Source organism: Pinus tabuliformis, chromosome 3_1, assembly GCF_031772625.1.
Source record: "Pinus tabuliformis cultivar Carrire ecotype Pingquan chromosome 3_1, CPIR1, whole genome shotgun sequence".
NCBI lineage: Eukaryota > Viridiplantae > Streptophyta > Pinopsida > Pinales > Pinaceae > Pinus > Pinus tabuliformis.
Window position 1 is genome coordinate 122460655 of NC_142301.1, and position 20719 is coordinate 122481373.

General features: G+C 39.1%; 1 pseudogene; it reads right to left on the reverse strand.

The window, feature by feature from the left end:
* LOC149186069 (putative tetraacyldisaccharide 4'-kinase, mitochondrial) overlaps positions 1–16940 on the reverse strand; it is a 31260-nt pseudogene extending 14320 nt beyond the window's left edge.
* Positions 16941–20719: the final 3779 nt, after the last annotated feature.

The window sequence follows — 20719 nt, forward strand, 5'->3', positions numbered from 1 at the left end:
CATAATCTGAAAGGCCACATTTCATCCAATTTTCATACTGGACCCAACAACAACATAAACAAGCTTCTAAATCACCCAAGCACTAGATCCATACATATACAAGTGAGTCATCAACCAGATCTAGTCCATCAGATCACATGAAGATAAATCATTATGAATCCGATCCATTCATCTATCAAAAACTGAAACAAACTCTATCACTTCTCAGAATACTGTCATAATATCAGAAACCAGACATCACTTCAAAACCCAGAACACAGCAATGATAAACATGGACAGCTAAATATATTTCAAGAGAAGTACGCAGCTTCACCCATGTAATGCCTGCGTACAGTACGCACTGTTCCCAACTGAGCACCTGCGTACCCACGCACTGTGCCTCAAAGACTTCCTGCGTACCTGCGCTCTGTGTCCAATGAACTTCCTGCGCACCTCCGCAGCTGCAGCGCTTCTGGTCCTGCGTATCTGCGCACCTGCGACGCTTCTGTGCCTGTGTATCTCCGCTCTTTTCTTTCACTGTACCTGCGTACCTTCGGGTATAGATAATTTCAAGACTTCAAGAATAACCCAGACAGTCAGATCTACAGATTTGATCATGCGCCAAAGAGATCTCAATCCATCAGTAGATTCGCCTTATTTAGATCTAGACATTACTCCCAAGAGATCATAATATTTCAGATCTAGCTCTCATAAGATGTTCAACCCAAAAGCATATCTAAGCCAAATGATCTCCTTTGCTTTATATAGGCAAGCTCTTCCTCAAATCATGGATCAATACCACAGGCCAAAACCATAATAACACAATACCGTCGGCTAAATACCAAGGGTTAAACATAAGAAACCCCATGTGTGCTTTTTCTCTGCCTTGAAGTACGTGAAATGGGGGTACGCACCTCCTGAACGGGATAACTGCGGGTATGTACGCACTTTATGTAACACCGGCCTGCGTGTACGCACCTTCTGTAAGGTGTACCTGCGTACCCCTTATTTTCTTCAATATTTGATAGCTGATCATCAATTTCTGCTGCTGACTTGAGGTACTGTGATCTATCACCTAAATGGGTTGCCATCAAGGACAACACTTTAGCCATAATGCCAACACAGAATGCATATTATATACGCAACAATGAAGAGACTGCATAGCTACATGAATTTGTTGGTCAATAAGACAATAATATGCTGTGTATACAAACATATATATATATATATATATATATATATATATATATATATATATAGGTCCAGGATGACATAGTAACACTGTTATGAAAAAGTACTAAGAGCTATTATTCATACACAGTCCTAAATAAGACATACGCTGCCTCTATACGCTATATAATGAAGTTATAAATAGAGCTCTAACTGCTATCAAGAAGAAGATATAATTTCATCTATACATTGTCTGATGAAGCCTCTATCTGCTCTGGTCACAAGAAGGTTCCGGTCACTGATAACAAGGTCTCAAGTATTGTTGTAGGGGACAACATGAAAATAGAAGGATTGTTTAAGATGGAACTGCGTGGAACTATAGCCTAGCTGCTTTGCTAGGCTGCAAGCCATAGCAAGCAGCTAAGGCTAATATTAATAGAGGCAAATTGTTGCAGCATGATGAAAACAATAAGGCAGAGGCAGCAACATGGTGGGTAGCACTATGAGATCATGTGCATGGGCAGTACAATGATACATTAGTAGGGGCAACAACATGATGATGATGCACATTATTTTGAGCAGCATTATGATGGATAAGATCATGGACATGGGCAACAACATGGTGCAGTATGCAGTGGTTCAACTAGAGGACTAGATGCAGAATGATGATAGGTATCAATTGAAGTAGAATGTCATCAACTGATCTCATTATTATAGGAGATGATCTATGCTTAGATCTAGACAAGCTGAAGTGTTGACTTTTGTTGTAAATGTACTATCTCTCTCTCTCTCTCTTTCTTTGCTGAACTTTGAAGATAAAAGAAGATTTTATCAAAGGGTTTCCCCACACATTGTGGGGTTTGTCCTTGGCTCACGCCACATCTTGTGTCCTCTTGTCTTGGCTTGTCTTCTACGATTTATATTTATGTTCTATCTGTAGTTTACTTTAATATTGATGTGATTGTTAACTGTGAAAACTTAAATAAATTGCTCTAAGCATAGAACATACCAAAAATTAACATACCTTCTACTATACCTTTACCATGAAGTATTCGAAGGCCCTTCTCTCCAATATGTCCAAGCCTTTGATGCCACAACATGGTCTTCTCGCCAAAGACCACTAGATTTTCTGCTCCACTTTTAGGAACCACATAACTGTTGCACCCATCAACAACCATGCTACCTTGTAGCTTGTACAGAGTTCCAATCTAAACTCCTCACATCAATACTAATGCTCCCCAAACCATCTTGCAGGTATCCTCCTCGAACACTGTTTTTACACCTGCATCATCCAACTTGCTTACAGAAATGAGATTTATGGCCAATGTAGGAATATGCAGAACATCCAGAAGTGTTCTAGCCCTTCCACCTTGCAATTTCAACTTTACTTTTCTGTTGCCAACGATTCTAGCCTTCCTATCATCCCCTAAGAAGACATCACCACCATCGTATTTATCATACTCACAGAACCACTCTCTATGCGGAGTGAAGTTAAAGGATGAACTTGAGTCAATCAACCATGCCTCACGATCTACATGTGCACTTGAAGAAGCCAAGTACACATCCCCACCTTCATTTGAGGTGGTTTTTGCCTCTGCATAAGGAGCATCATCAGATCCCTTTCCTTTATCAGGAGCTTTAGATTTACAATCCCTTTTGTAGTGCCCTTCCTTTCCGCATTTCCAGCACACCGCCTTTATAGGTTTTCTTAGAGATTTAGATCTCCCTCTAGATTTAGATCTCCCCCTCGATGCCTTATTTTTGTTTCTTTTCTGGGACCGTCCTCATATAGACAAGGCATCACCATTCTCGCTCTCCATATTTTTCCTTCTCATCTCCTCCGTCAACAAGGATGTGACTATTTCATCAAACTGCAAGGTAGTTGCATTGCTACCTATTGCAATAACCAGACTATCCCACGAATCTAGTATAGAACACAACAAACTGATGCACTTATCTTCATCTAAAATTTTAATATGAATAGATGCTAACTAAATTACCATAGTATTAAATGCGTTCATATGTTATGTCACCAAGTCTCCATCTTTCATCCTTAGGTTATACAACTTTTTCCGCAGGAACAGTTTATTCACCAAAGACTTAGATTGGTACAAAGTCCCTAACTTGTCCCACAAAGCCTTCGCCGTAGCTTCCCCTGATACATTCAGTGATACTGAATCTGAGACACACAATTGTATTGTGATTTTTGCCTTCCGATCCAACTGCTTCCATTCTTCATCAGACACTCTCCTTGGTTTAGTACCTGGATCTACTGCGATCCACTGATCTTTATCTACCAACAGATCATCCATCTCGAGTTTCCACAACTCAAAACTCTGACCATTAAATTTCTTGATCTCAATCTTTCCACTACTCACCATCTTCTTTCACCACCAGAATCAATCTCGTAGATCTCCCACCGAATAGGGTCTACCACAGGCCCGAGCGAAACCCCTCAGCAACAGAGGTGTCCCCTTGAAGCCAAAACTGCTATGATACCAAATGTAGGTTTTAACCCCATACAGAAATTACCTACATACGAATTCTAAAACACATCAAATAAACAATGCGAGAGCATAACACATAAAACACATATAGATTTTCCCCTGGATCCCAAAACTGGGACTACCAGCTTGATTTTTCATTATGTTCCTTTCAATGTTATAATACATATTTATACATGCCGAAGCATCCAATACCATGGATCAAAAACCATCACGTCCAAAAACATGTGCGAAAATCATGCACAAAACCATAGGTGGGTCCGCCCAACCTAACATAGGTTCCAAAACCAAAAAATTTCGGGGCACTGCCCCAAACCCCATAGAGTGGGGTTACTTGCACCCCTCAAACCCCCTATGAGCCCCCCCCTATGCGATCGGCGCAACGAATGGGGGGCTTCACCCCCCCTCTAACCCCCCAGTTAACTACGTGGGCTAGTCGTGGAAAGAATATAACACAACCCAACAAAAATGAGGTCAAGCTCCTTTGTATTTATAACCTTTTTGAGGGGTCGAATAACCCTTCTTTAGGGAGATACGATCTTTCTCTTGGGACAACTTGGTATTAGGCTTATCCATGGATTTTTGTTGACAAAAATAAATACTTGTCTTCATTACAATGAGTCGAAATAGGGCTATGATACATGATCAATATTAATATTTATCCTAGAAATACGTAGAAATACCTAGAAGACCTAAAGGCATGAAGACCATGTTTTTGAATAAAACTTGAATATGAAACCCATACTCTAAAAATAAAATACAATTTCTTTCCCTTTCTCTTTCTTTCTTTATAAAGAATATACAATGTCATGATTATAATTACATTATAATGAAGATAAAACCTAGTTACAATTTTCAATAATAAGACATTCTAAATGCCCCTAGTATTTAAGAATATCTCATCACCGCCATGCTATTTTTTCCTCTTAAGAAAAAAACATGGTGGTGATGAAATATGCTTATATACTAGGGGCATTTAGAGTGTCCGCGTCATGGATTATAGGCCCAGTTTACATATGGAAAATAAAAGGCTATGAAAATAGAGTAAGAAAGCTTTGGAACATGTTTTGGAAATAGGCTTTTAGATCCTTTTTGGTTTGTCTTTGGTTTGGCATCCAAAGTATCCACGGGGGCTTCACTGGGGGAGCAATACCATACCACATGCATTCACATTGGGGGATACATATTGAGGAAAAAATGACATAATATACTGAGAATATAGTAGGGGGTAAAGGGTTTTTATATTGGCCGGTATAAAAAGTGGAGCTTAGATTTAATGAAAAATTATAAATGGGTATAAAATATGTTAGCGAAAAAAATGGATACCTACAATATCTAGTGAAATTAGGGGTTTTTTAAAATGGGAAGGTGTATTGGTTTCATATTGGTAGGGGTTTAAATAATGTGATTTTTAGATGTATTTTCCAATATGTAGTCAACTGAAGGGTATTGTTTAGTATGCCACACACATGTGTGATATTTCAGAGGTTCATTGAGTAAAGCCCTCATGAAAGTATCAATGACATCTCTCGTTTTTTGTAGTAAAGGTTATTTGAATCTAAAAGAAATGCAGAGTTAGTGGAATTGATAGAAACATGAGATCATTTGCTGTTAATTCTGAAGCCCCTTCAGTTGCTTGCATTTGGTATCAAGCAAGGGTTTTGTTTCAATTGGAGGATCAAAGCATGGAAGTTGCAATTTTAGATCATAACTTTGGATTTTTTTGGAGAATGGGAATGTCACCACCTATCAAAGTTGTAAAATCCCCGTTTTTCATTATATCATGATAAATATAATGTAGCCATTGCAAGAATTGTCTTTTAAAGTCGAAATTATTTTTTAATGTAGTGAGTTAAAAATATTTCTTTAATATAATAAGTCAAGGAATTGAATTTGAGGAAAAAGCGGAGAGTAAGTCAATATTGATATCATGACTAGATATGTATAATTCACCTGTATAAATTTAAAGGAAAAATGTATAATTATACTATCTAAAATCATTGCCCTTTTTTCATGGAGCTTAAATTATGATTTGAAATTCAAATTATCATAATTTTTATAATACTTTTTACATAATTTTTAATACTTTTCTCATAATTTTTAATAGAATATATTACACTACACATTTATTTTTAATGCATGGTACACAAAAATACTATTCACTATTCACACATGTTATTGAATCTTTTAGATGCATATTTGGATATATAAGGGTAGGTTAATCTTAACTTATTTAATTATTGTTTTGGGGTCTACATAGAAACGATTAGGTCATTCATAGATGTTTACACAAATGTGATGAGAATCTCACCCCACATCAAAGTTGTAAACCTATCATTTGTCATTGAGCCACGAGAAATGTAATGTAGTGAGTGCAAGAATGGTATTTTAAGTAACGGTGAAAGTTAAAGTTGATTTTATTTTTTAATAATGTAACGAGTCAAAAGTGAAGGATTCGAAGTGGACACAGAAGTGGAATTTTAAAAATCAACATTGCAATTACGATCAATTATGAGTCAAATGATTCTAGTTATACAGTAGAGTCAATGAAATTGTTAAGATTAGAGGTAAAGTCATGTAAAATCATGACATTGGTGGATTAATTAATTTTCCCAAACCAAGGATATAGATTTCTTTGTTAGACCTTGATATCACTCCAAAAAAAAGAATTTTATGTGGGAAATACGGTGAGCAACAACATTAAAAGCCTAGAAAGAAAAGATGAAGAACACATCAAGAACAAGACGAAAGAAGAAGAGAAAAGAAACAAAATACAAACTTGCGATGAAGTACTATAAGAGGAAGATTCTAACAAAGATAAATTGTGAAGGACAAAGGAGGCCAACTCCATATGAAGTAAAGAAAAAGTGATGCATGGTGATAACATGTAAATGGGATTATATTTTGGGCATATGATTTATACAATAGAGTGATGAGTGATGGTAGCCTTTGTGTTTTTGTAAAGAATTTTGGATATTTGTTGTACCTGAGTTAAAATTTTGTAAATGAGCATATGTGTTGCATGAAGTTATGATTGGTTATACCTGATAGCCTAAATTTCTGATCCAAGCTCCTAAATTCTATCCATAGGAAAGTTGATTTCCTCTAGGGTTTTGTAATCCCTATTGATTCAATTCTACATAAATTAGTTTGGTAGACATATAATCCTGTAGCATGTATCCCTCTTATGCATAAACCCTATGTGGCATTAAGTTGTAGAATGATTCATCTGGTAGGTATGAGTGTGCTAGGTGTTAGGGTCCTATAGTGATAGGATTCATAATTTTGAATTGGCTAAGGTTAAGCTTTGTAATATTGTACATACCTTTTCTTTTTGGAAATGTTTTCCATATTAAAAAAACTAAAAAATGTAAAGAGGGTATGTCTTGAAAGAAATATCAAAGGACAAAATAATAATAAAAGATAAAAAAATGAAGATATGTGAACCCCAAAACAAAAATAGATCATGAAAGTGTGCAAGTCTAAATGCCACTACTATTTTACTATTTTATTGTTTTCAATAATAGTTGTGTGCAACTTGTCAATTTATGCCACAACCCATGCTAGTCAAACTATTTAATCTTGACTATTTCATGCTTTCAATTTTATGTTTATAGTTAGAGAATAAAATATGACCAAAAAATTTAATCTTGGCAAATTAATAGTTAGGTAGAGAGATAAAATGTGTTCATAAGCTTAATCTGAGCCATAGGATGATATAAGGTTCGAAGTAGATGGTTTAATTTTTAAAAGAAAAATGATTGATAAGGGTTTTCTACCCTAAATGCACCCAAATAAATGATGAAAAAATGTTAGGGTAAGTAATGGGTAAGTAGAAGAAAAGTTGCTGAAGTAGAAAGTTGAGTGCACAAGGGAACTTCTATCATGTTTAAACACATCTTTCAATGTGCATGAGTAGTAAAGAAAGCAAAAGAAATGGTTTACAATGTTTATTTAATTAACTCCTCCTCATTCATTTCATCCCTATACTTACTAATTTCCCCATCTACAAATATGTTCTAGTACTAAAAAAAAAACCATTCAAGTCATAAAGGCTCAGAGCATTTCTCTGACTTTTGGTGGGACCAGACCCTTCGCTTAATGACTTATGGACATCAAGTGTTAGAATTCCCTTCATAAATTTCATCTCCCTTTATTTCCCTAATAAAGCCCCTTTTCCTAAGGTTAAACTTCATTTTCCTAGGAAAAAGTAAAACCCCCATGTTAAATTCCGTTTCAATCAAAAAACCCACAAAAAGGTTTTATCATAAGTATAAAGCATATGAGTAAAATGAGTAAATAATACATTATGCTTAAGGGTATGTCACATTGCTCATTTCATATTAATTTTTAACATAATATTATATATTTTACCTATATACCTTTTCATGTATATTAAATAAATCCCATATATAAATGTCCCCACCCTTAGTTTTAATATAAACTATACAATTCACCCCATATTCTGACAAAACCCTCTTAATACACCCCTACGCAGTAAACCTAAACTAATCCTATCATTAAGCCTTGCCTGATCATTTTAACCCATGATTAAATCTTTATTAACCCCAAACCACCAAGGATTGAAGCCTTGCCCTCGCACCCCCAAAACCTATGCTCATATCATTCACGCACCTCCCTTTCTTGACTACCGTTCGATCAACCACGCCCCCATCTGACGGTCCACATCCATATCAGCCTCACCTAATGGCCGACCTTTACTCGCCCGATAAGGTGGTTTTCCCTGACCCCCTGAATGCTATGTGTCGAGTGCTAGAGTAGATTGGGTGACCCCTCCTAAATACTGCCTCCTCCACAAAAGTAGTGTGATGGCATGGAAACCACCTCCCTACCAAGCCCGATAAACCGCCCACTCTTCATTCATAAATTACTCGCCAAAAAGTAACCGTTGCTCCATAAAAAGGCCGAAAAACCCCTTTTCGCCTTTTTTTGCTCATTTTCTGTGCAAACCTCTGCTAACTAGTGCAACACCTGCAAACTCTGAATTCACCCATTCAACTCAAATTTAAACCCCTGAAGAACCTGCAGAGATCCCAATCAAACTCTCAATCCGTACTAGATCCATTCAAACATCTACAGTTGTCGTGAACTCCAAATTAAAGCTAATTCACCCAAGTCCAGGTATTTGAATACGAATTTACCAGACAACCCTTTCAATTTGAAAACATTCAGTTTGTAAAGTATTTTGATTAAGTAAAATTAATTGAAAATTACTTTGAATTTAAAAGTCCACGACCAAACCCTTCTGAAAGTTTCCAGTTTCCTTCAAAACCTCTGAATAAACCTATTAAAGCCAAATTCAAATCCACAAGAACTGAATTATGGCTGCCCCTGTCGCCATGGATGTTAGACCTGTCACAACTCCTCATTTAGATCTCGACCACCTTCCCCTGGCTGATAGGGATTTCCAAATCAAAGATACAACTACCCGTACACTCCTACTTAAAATCCATTTCTTAAGTAGGGAGAGGTATCTCAACCATGCTGATGATATTCGTCTTTGGGACTCAAATTTTCCCAAATACCAGTTTCCAAAGGTACATGTTTTCCCAAAAATTATCCATATGTGTCATGCCTGTTACATCCCTAGCCAGAGAGCCATAATGTCCCTTGACCAAAAGGTTTTGTTCACAATTACAGCTGAATCAATTAATGAAATGTTGCAAGTCCAACCAGGTCCAAACCTGCCCCCACTCTCCCTTGGGGATTGGTTAGAACAGCGCACCAAATTAAGTCTATATAGACTAGCCCAAATATTCTAAACTTTCATTGTTAAAGAGGAGCACATCCCTAAAGATCGCCCTCCATATGTCTCTGCCATTTTCTCTGATAGGGGAAAGCAGATTATGACCATGATATCATGTGTCCTGGGTTGTATCACTGATGAATTTGTTGATGAACTTGTCCTGGCATTCATGTCCATTTACACCCCAAGGTAGCCTCCTACTATTTTGTATGATTATGCCTAGTTCATAGTTGAAAGAATGCATGAACAATTCACCAAAATGCATAAAGAGAGATTATTTAAATACTCATATGTTCTATACCATATGTTTTTATACTATCAACCAGATAGATTTCCATTCACCCTCCAAAAACTAGATACTAAAGGCCAACCAAGTTCTGTCATATTTTGGACCCCACTTTTCCATAAGTTTCAATCACCATATACCTATACAGATTTCATTGATTCTTTTGTTCATCTAGTCATGACCATGCTGACAGGAAGCCCTCCACACAGAATAAGTCAAGAGATCAAAAGGGTGCTTCAGTTGTCTAAGCAAAGTAAAGTGGAAGATTGGTACCTTTACCAAAACCACACAGAAATGAGAATCTATGGCTGCCAACTTGCTCCATACAAACTGCCCAAATACCTCCCCATGAGGTTATTTGCTCTAGAATACTATAGGCATATAATGAACTCTGATGATATCAATTTTGTCTCAGATAAGAAAAGATCTCAATTCAAATTCAAAAATCAGCTAGGCCACTTCATTTGCAATTCTAGAGAGGTGGGAGAGGAAGCAGACCAAATTCTGCAACAAATGAAGTTTCAAAAAGCTTCATGTGGAGGTCTGACCCTCAGGAGTTTATGACCAGATTGAGAAAGAAGGTCAAGTTGGGACCTTATATCCATCACCCCATACCAGAGATAGAAAGATATGCCAATCATCTGAGTGGTTGGAAAACACTCTTGTAGACAGGGATAGCACAAAGGTAGATGTTGAGAATGCCTTGATTGATTTAGAAACACAGCTTGATGAAAGCTAGTTTCTGTGGGTACCTGAACAAAAAGAAAGAGTCATGAACACTCCTCTTATTATACAGAATCCTTAGAATGAGGAAAATAATCCCAAGAGAAACAGACAAGAAGCCTCTAGTTCAGGTATGGACATTCCTAATGTGTAGTATGAGGTCAGCCAGAGCAAAAGGCGAAGACTCAATCCTATTTCAAAACAGGAAGACACAAAAGGCTCAACACAAGTAACTAATACTGAGTTTGACATGAGCAGGGGCACTGCTCCATCTGGGGAAACATAGGAGCCCTCCACATCACACACTCAAATGTTGGAAAGGCAGCTCAATGTAGAAGTCCCCTCCTTTAGTAGGCCTACTAATAAGGATAAGGACATAAAAGAGAGGTTTAAAGAGATTAAGATGAGAAATGAGAAACTAAAGGCACAGTCTTATGTACAGTATTTAAAGCTCAAACCTACAAATCAAACCAGGTTGATGTCATCTTTTGACATCAAGGAGGGAAAGATGTAAATGTCCTTTGTAAATCCAACTGTACAACATCCAAGGACATCAATAGATTATAAAAAGATTGATTTTGAGGTATTGGCAAGGGATATTCATCCCATTGACCAAATAGAATTTCACAAATAGGTTGGAGAGATGATTTACTCCACCCTAACAGGAAAGGCCTTTTCTACACATCAGTTACAGAATTCATTGAACAATATCTTAGCCCAATATCAGTTAGAGAAGGCCTCCTCATAGGCTAAATATACCAGAATCATGTCTTAGAAGACTTAGTGATTGAATTGGGACATGATCCCAAAGACATCAAATCCACTAAACAATTGATAAAGAAAAATAATGATGAAATTGCAGAACTTAAAAAGCAATTGAAGATACCTCAGCTGCAACATCCCTAGACACAGGAAGTCTTGAAAAACCAAATCAAACATGAAGAATTGATGGACTTAGTCCTAAAATTGAATGATCAGTTAAAGGAGACAGAGAAGGAATTGGACAGTTTAATCCAATTGAAGCAAGTGATATTGCCACTACATCTGTAAATGTCATCCCAACAGTCTCAACAGCTGTTCCTTCCACATTGGCAGCCTCATTGGCTCCCACAGCTCCTATGCCTACATCACAACCAGTTTCCACAGATTCTACAACAGCAATAGGTACATCAAGAGAGTGTTTTGGCCACAACTATCACCCCATTAGAACATGCCCTGATAGAAAATTTGAAATGGATCCCCTTGAAGCTAAATTTTTCACTTCCCCGAATGATTTGCTTTCATCTCAAAAACTCTAACTCTATGCTGGGATAACCCTTCAATTCTTACTGGTCAAGACCATCCCTTGAAAATATCTCTGAAACATGTTTTATTTATAACCCGCACTCTCGTTCCGTCATCGGACCTTTCTCAATCCTCATAAGTGTCTCTAGCAAAATAGGCCTACATATATAATTGCCCCTACCCTTACTATATCCGTTCGTGCACTTAACGCAGAAAACCTTCTATCGCACCTCATTTTCCTTCATAACTCTTCATGGCCGAAGTGCTTCGTAAAGCATACATGGATCATCCCTTTTCGCTTATCACACTTCACCTTGATTAAAGGACGAAGGCTGGTTTATCATGAATGAATGAGAGCAATGCGAGTAAGTGATCTATCGCATCTCAAATCACCAACTGGCCAAGCCCCAAAGCTATATATATCAAGGTCACATAAATGTTTCGGACCCGACGACCATATTAACAGCGGTGTATTATATTTTGGATCAAGGACCCATCGCTCATCGCTATCGGTGGGGTTCAGAATCTATGTATATGGCGCGCCATAACCACCCGGACCCGCCGATGATTATAAAACCGGGCGCATTAATTTTCAAGTCTGGCCTTATGGCCGGATACATAGGTTTTCTGCTCATATCCTTGTGTTTCCGGAAAAACATTGAAGTCAGAGTTTTCCAAAGGGAAGGGTAACATTGCAGACCCAAAGGGATTTATGAACCTTAACATATATGTGTTTCAGGTCCGTAGCCCCATCGCATATCGCATATCGGCGGGAGCCCGGGTCTTATGCACATATGCATCGCGATTTCCCAGACCCGACAGTATTATCAATTATATTTCATATATGTTTCAGATCCAGGGCTATAACGCGCATTGCTATCGACCTTGTCCCAGAGCTTATATATATAGCGTGCCTCTGTCCTTCGGACCCACCGATAATTGTGAATCTAGGCATATAGTATTTCAAGTCCGGCCTAACCGTTGGACTTGGGTTTTCTTGTGTATCTCTTTGTTTTCGAAAGATATTGAGGGCAAGGATTTTTCAAAGGAAATATGACAGGGGTGCGTGCAATGTGCCATCGGGATGTGCCATTGCGACCCATTCATGGCATGATTTTTGGCTAAAACACGAGCCATTTTCTTTCATGATAGCTCCTTTTAATTTCACAGTGCCTTGTCATTTTTGAAGTTTCGATGATGGTGAGAGCTGTTCTTTAGCGTTTCTTTCATATTTTATAATCACAGTTAATATGAATTATCTTTGCAGGTGAGTTTGAGTGGATCTGGCCGTAGATGAAGGCACTCTTGTAGTTTAGTGGAAGCGTTCAGGACAACGCTAATCCACCAAGATGTCATCATCACAAGATACATTACGAAGCATGCAAGATGTGGTGATGATGGTAGAATCTTCAGTTTCTTTCAAAGAAAAGACAAAGAATGATAGCCACTCCTCACAGGTGCTAAGAAATGATACACAGTCCCCCCTTGTTCCAAGGAGATCCATCCATTTCCCCAGGAAGGAGAATGCTCCACCAAGGGTGACCTCAGCTTGTCAGTAGTTTCAACAACCTTTCGCATATGTACATGTTGATCTGTGTAATGACCAGAAGGAACTGAAAGGTCATGGAAGGCCGAGGGTCATTCACGGTCGCATAAGTATTACCTCCGAAGAATGTTAGAAAATTATATATTACATAGCAATGGAACACATAGAATACTGCATAAATATCAACACAGAAAACACATAAAACGAGAGAGACACAGATATACATGGTTCACCCAGTTTGGGTTACGTCCACCTTGAATAGCCAATCCTTCCTTTCTATTATCTAGCAAAATGAAGAGACACAACCTACAACAGTTCTGCTGTAATATCCTCTGTTTTATCTCACAGTCTCACCTCTCTGTTTCTCGCTCGGAGAATACACATCTATTACACAACCTAAATACAATGCCCTCATACGAAGAGAGGGGTTGCCTTCTAGGGAAAAAAAAAACCCTAAACTAAACATAAGTTCTACCGTCAGATCATTCGCCTAATGAACGGCCCAGATTGACTAGAAATTACTATACTTTTACAAGGCAATTTTACATATCTTTTTAGCTTCGGGGGCGCTGCCCCCGAAACCCCTGTCGGGGGCCGCTGGTCCCCAGACCCCCGAGCCAGGGGGGATTAGCCCCCCTGAACCCCCGCGGGGGGGACAAGTCCCCCTTGCACCCCCCCACGTGGAGGGGTGTACAAACTTCTGGGAGTATAAATCCGGCTGAAACAAAGACCTCTAAATAGTCATGCTCCACACCCAACAAAGAAAGGAGAAGGGCTTTTGATTTTCAAGAAGAAAAAAATTTCTTTATTGTGAATGAGGAGGACTATTTTTGGGGGAAGAAGGAGCCTTTAGTTTCAGAGTCATTTTATTGTTTTGGATCAGAGTGTTGTTACTGGCATGAATGTAAATGTGATTTGTATTTATGCATATTGATGACTTACAATTCACTATTAGTTTTGTTAAATTGAATGTGATTCAGTTTCATGGTTAACTTGTGAATGGTCTCTGATTTAAAACTAAATTAAACATCAATTGCAGTTTTAATTCCATAGAAGAATGTGGATTCCTATATGAGTGATTGGACTACAATTTAGCTTTAATACAATCATGTCCAGCTGCGAATTCAGTGATTGATTCATTTGGACTTGAATCTATGCATGATGTTTAACCTTCTTTACAATGCTCATGTTGGACATATATATGATGTTTAAACCTTTGTATTATGCTCTTTTAGGATAGATTAGGATAGCTAGGACTAGATTAGAGTAGTTAGAAGTAGTATAAATAGGATTTAATACATAGAGGTTAGTTGTTTTGTTTTTTTTATTTAATTGAAGTCTTCCTCCCGGAAGAAATCTTTCGACATGTTCAAACAGTTTGCGGGGTCCCTTAAAACCCGTTAGAGCTAGCCATTCCAAATGAAAGCAAGTCTAATTGGGGCTTGTGATTGGGTTAGTTCCCCTTGTTGGCATAGAGAACATTAGCCATGTCAACAAATTGGTGCTAGAAGGAGGGTCTGAACCGCCATCCCCAGATTTTCAAAGTTTCATATATAAGTGCCACGCATGGATTCAAAAGGATTAATGTATGGATCATAGAGGTTGAAAAGGACATTCCACCCATTTGAAAGAGCCTATTTTGAAGAAACAGAGACCCCTCTAAGTCTTATTTCTGGGTCACCCAAGGAAGAGAGGCTGTGGGAGTATCTTGTCACTCAGGAACAACCAGTCAGAGCATTTAGTCGGGCTTACACTCGTTCCCTCTCTCAGCTTCCCATATTTCACTCTTTACCTCCGAAAACTAAGAGAAAACCAAGGACTTTTACCCTGAGCAAAGATACATCTGCAGCCACTTCTCTTGAAGATATTGTGCTAGAATCCTTACAAAGTGTCGACACCCCTTGCGAAGAAATTCTTGAGGATTCCCCTTCTAAAGGCAACTCCTCGCTTGATTTTGAGAATCCTAACGGAGAAGTCTCTAGTCAAAACTTCCTTGTCCAAAATATGGCCAACATTCCTCCTCCAGGTGGGAATCAACCTCCACCTCCTCCTCCTAGTGGGAATCAATGTCCACCTCCTCTAGGAGCACTCCCTCCCTGGCTTGTGCAAGATGCTATAGTGGTACCTGGGCAGTAGCATCCCTTACATAGAAATACAGAAAGAGTGTTACCCAATTTCGACCCTGAGCGAGGAGATACCGCTAGTAACCATATTCGCTCTTTCTTCCTAGCCTTTCATACTAGGTTGGGGGTTGCCATTGAAGATGTGGTGTGCCACCTATTTTCTTTTACTTTGACTGGTGCAACCTGCACATGGTATTTTAGCTTGAGAATAGGGTCAATCACCTCTTGGGATGCTTTTCAGTAGGCCTTTTTAGACAAGTTTGGTTATGAAAAAGCACCTGCAGCCTTAGTTTTAGAATTATCTCGTCTGAAAATGGAAACCAAGGAGAAGGTTAAGGATTTTAACATCTAGTTCAACACCTTGTTCAATAGAATCCTAGACACCACTAGACCTACTGAGGAAGTGCTCATGGAGTTCTATGTCTCTGCTCTCCCTGTCCCTACAGCGATGTGGGTTAAAAGGAGTAATGTGAAAACCTTACAAGGTGCTATAAATGAAGCAATAAAGGTCGAGAATGAAATGCTCAGTCTTACAGCATGTCACCCTAAAACTAGAGAAAAGATAGCCTCTCAGACATCTAAGAAGAATAATGGAAATGATAACAAAGGGGCTAAAACTAAAGAAAAGGACACCACAAATGTGGAAGAGTTGCATCGAATCATTAAGAAACTAATGAACATAGTCATTGATATGAGAAGGAATCACAGAGAGAGTACTAGTGGTAATGGAGGAGACTATAACAACAGAAATCCTTTCAAGCCATTCTATCGTAAGAAAATAGAAGGTGTTCATGGTCAACTTGCATTGCTTGCTCCACCTAATGAAAGGGCTTTAAACACAGAAGAGTTGGTTCTTATTGGATCACTCCTTAAAAAATAAGAACCTATAATGGAGCTCGAACCAGAATAAGGAGATGAGGAGGAATACCAAGTAGAAGAACCCTCAGAAGAGGAAACCCAAATTAATGTGCTGTGGGATTTCCATAGTAATGAGAACGACGACGAGAGGGATAACACCATAGAAATCAATGCTAATGAAATCCACACGTGAAGTAAAGGGCCGCTCCCAGGTGCGATAAAACCCATAGACTGGACCAAGCAAGATGCTCGCCCTATGAAAACATCTGGCCCCGAAGTTTCTGTTGGGAAAGATATATCTAGTGGTGATTGCAGGAATTCCCCGTTGCAAACCATCCAGAAAAGGATAAGACATCTCCCACCGCAACTAAGGCGACTCAAGGTGGTAAACTCCCATCTAAGAATGGAAAAATAGGTATGTTCACCCCTTTTATAAAGTTGACTACAATATTGTAGATGATCTCAAGAAGTCAAGGGATAATATCACATATTTTGACTTATTAAAATTAACACAGGAAAGCGATTTGCTGCTGAAAGCTATGAATGAGCGGAATTGCAAAGCCCCTACTACCTCTAGCGGCCAAACCGAGAAACCAGTGTCCAAACCTGCTAATACCTCTAGCGCAGCTTGAATACCATCAGCTATGGAGGCCACATTATCTAAATTGAATCGAAAGCCCCAAGATGTCAGTGCAGCCATGATAGGGAGGAAATCAAAATCTATGACTCCACCCTTCCTTATCACATTTGAAATCCTCAACATGAATATGCATAATTGCTTGGTAGACTCTGGCACCTCATCCACTGTTATGCCTTACGCTATTGCTAAGAGACTTCAGGAAATACCTGATAAAATTGAAACTCAAATTATGCAGTTGGACAGAACGAATGTGAGAATTATTTGGGAGCTAAAAGATGCGTTGATTCAGATGGTTGCCAAACCTCAATACACTCAAGTCATTGATATAGTGGTAGTGGATATACCCGAGGCTTATGGAATGCTGCTTAGTAGGGATTGGTCATCAAATCTAAATGGATATTTCTCAACTGATTGGTCCCATATTTTGTTTCCTCAGAGGGAAAAAAGTGATATGCTGAGAGTGGGTCGGGAGAGATACATGAAGTACGTGGTAACAGAACCAAACAACCTCAATGAACTTGTAATGTTCTATAACTCTATCCTTGGGAATTATAGTTCTGATGTTTATGCCACAGAAACTTGTTTTGGAGAATGCCATGCAGAAACAGTCAAGGAGGCTTTGACAAACACACAGTTGGAAGAAAGAATTAAACACCCCCATGATCCAACTGATGAATTACCTTGTATTATTGCACATGCACCAGTAACACAGCAGAACATGAAGGCTTGCTGAAAGGCTTGAGAAGAGCCATTGAAAGGAATATAAAAAATCTCAGAGTTTTTGATGGCCCACAGATAATGGTGAACCAGGTAAAGAAAAAGATACATTGCAGTCTGCCACACTTGGTGAGGTACCAACATGAGGTATGGAGTTCAATTTAAAATTTCAATTCTTTCAATGTCACATACATACCTTGAAAGCATAACCACAATGCCGATCTGATGGCTGCTATGGCTATGAAACTTTTGCCTAATCTTAGATTAAACAAGAATAAATTTTATGTTGAATTGATTTTTGGATCATCCGTAACTGATAACATCTCAAATTGGCAGGTGTTCGAAGGTGATAATCAAATCCTTGAGTTCCTGCATTGTGAAAGAACACTCAGAAACACAACCATTAACAAAAGGGAGCATGACAAACTTATAAATAGAAGTGAAGACGAGGTGATATCTTTCATTGAGAAATTTATTTACTTTTCATCTCTCATGAGTGAGCCAACAAGTAAGCACACAAAATTACAACACTCATGGCTAAGCCCATTCCAAGTTGTGGAAAAAATTGGTCATGGAATTTATAGATTGAAAACCTTACAGGGAGAGACTAAAAAAATCCCTTTTAATGGCCAGCATCTCAAGAGATACTTCCAGTAGCCACCACATGGTGGTTACCTCCTGAGTAGGTTAGAGTTCATTTCATTTTGTTGTTAGTGTAGTTGTATTCCTGTCCTTTCTTTTTGTTTTCTGCAAAGTCTATTTTCCTGCTGTTTTGAATTACATTCCTTTTTAGCCAGCTGATGGTGGTCCTCCAATCTTTTTCTACCTTTCAAATTTGTCCTCACTCACCACTTTCAGCCTTTCCATTCCTCATTAACTCGCTGATGATTCTGTTGTTCCTGAATCCATCATTTCCCCGCAAATCAAAAAAACTTTCTATCAGCCCATAAGCACATGAGAATCAGCAGTGGAATGCAAACCGAAACCCCTCATGGGCATCTGTTGGGAAATATGTGAGATCTATTGATAACTTGGATATCTGGAGCATGTAAGGGCATCTTTATAAAACAAAAAAATGTGTAACTACAGCTAGACTGGCATGGAGGAACGCTACATTTAAATAAATCCCATTCAGACCTAATCTATACTTTCTTGTAAGGTTTACAATCATTCTCCATTGGTCCCATCCACCACACTAAATGGTCCAATACCTGTTACCCACAAGTAAACCTCCTTTCATGAGCTAAGATCACTATCACATACCCTGTGGCAAATCTAATTGTGCTCTAGTCCTTGTGCCTGAAACTGGAAGGACTTATCTAAAAAGAAATAAAATATCAAGTCCTTGTGCCAATCTAGAAGGACAGGTTGTTTGGGAAGCCAGTTAGAGTAAGGACTGTTGTTGGGCTCATAATACTGGTTGACACAGCAAGCCCAACCTTGCTTAAATGGTTTAAAAATATGGCATGATCCATGACTCCGCCCCTTTCAATCAATGACAATATAGCACTGAAATTCTCATATAAAGTGTAAGATAAACATGTCTGCATCAAGCTTAATAAGCAATAAAGAGCTGAGGTACACACCTAAACAGGTATGGACAGACCAGTGATGGCCCCAAAGGGATTTTTGAAAGTGGGAAACAGGTAAAGGAAGGTCAATAAACCCCATAGTATTGCCATTGGAGAATGCATGTCAAAATCATATCAGTAAGTAGAAGGTATTTGTCTCTATCCCCCTGAAGTAGTTAATGTTTAAGTGGAACCCATGCTTGTCCATCTATATAGTTTTCATTTCAATTTTATCTTAACATCCTCATGTTTTATTGATCTGAAGGTTATTTGGAAACAAAGATAATTGGTTCGCCCAGCAGTTCGCCATTTTTTGTGGCCACAACTATCACCCCATTAAAACATGCCCTGATAGAAAATTTTAATTGGGTCCCCTTGAAGTTGAATTTTTCACTTCCTCGAAGGATCTGCTTTCATCTCAGAAACTCTAACTGATCAAAATTGGATCCATAAAGAATAATCAAAAGGACCATGGCTGTACCAGGTTGGGACAAACTTCAAAGAATTGAGAGCAGCGATCAAAAACACCTCTAAAACAGTGGCAGTTGGTAGCCAGCGTGGAACGACGAGGACCTCAGTCAAATCGCATTGATCGAGGCCCATGGAGACTGCGCAGGAGGTGAAACTAGCCCCTAAGAAGCCCGGATCGGGAAACGGAGGGAGTTTTTGATGCGTGATTAGCGTTTAGCGCTAATCGCGCATCGCTGGGCAAAAACCCTTGAAAAGGAGGAGCCCCGAGCGCTTGGTCGCATGGGAGCCGGGAAAATCGTGGGGAAAAGGGCTAAAGGCTAAGGCGGGACCCGCACTCTAAAAACCAGCGGTATTCATTGGGGGCATCCTTGGGCGGTAAGCAGATTCGGTGAAAATGGAGCAATTCGACTTAGTGCCCGATGCATGGCAAGCAGAGGAGAGAGAAAACCGCCGCTCATCACGTGCTAACAGTTGAGCAAGTCAATCGTGCTAAATGAGTGAATGGCGTTGGATCTGGGGGATCTAGATCTAACGGTTGTTATCGTGCCCGATGGTAAGACTGGATGTAATGAGGGATTAAGCTGCGATTTAAAATAATTTGAGGTCCGCTTTGACCGCCAAGGTGGCAGATGACTCATTCCACGATGTAACTGAAGAACCGAACCGACGAAGCAAGCTGGCGCAGTTTTCAGGAGGACAAGTGGCCACTCCCTGTGAGTTTGATGATGACACCGAGACAGGGAACTCCAAGCGAAGCTGTAGCAGGTGATCCGACGGAGTTGGAAGAGGAATCGAATAGCCATGAGCTCGAGTGGCTTTAAAGTCATGCACAGACCAGCAGAAAGGACACGCACACACGGAAGAATAGAGAAAGAAGATAGAGAGAGCAAAAATCAATAATAAGATAGAGCGAGCTGACCAAAGGAAGTGTCAAGCACTAGAGGGCTTGAGAAATTCGAGCCATCCTAGAGAGGGATCTGTCAGGACTGAGCACCACATTAGGCTCCTTCCATTGTAGACCTGAGAGGTCAAAAAGCTAGTAAGGCCAAGAGTCTGTGTACTCTAGTGGCTTGGGGAATC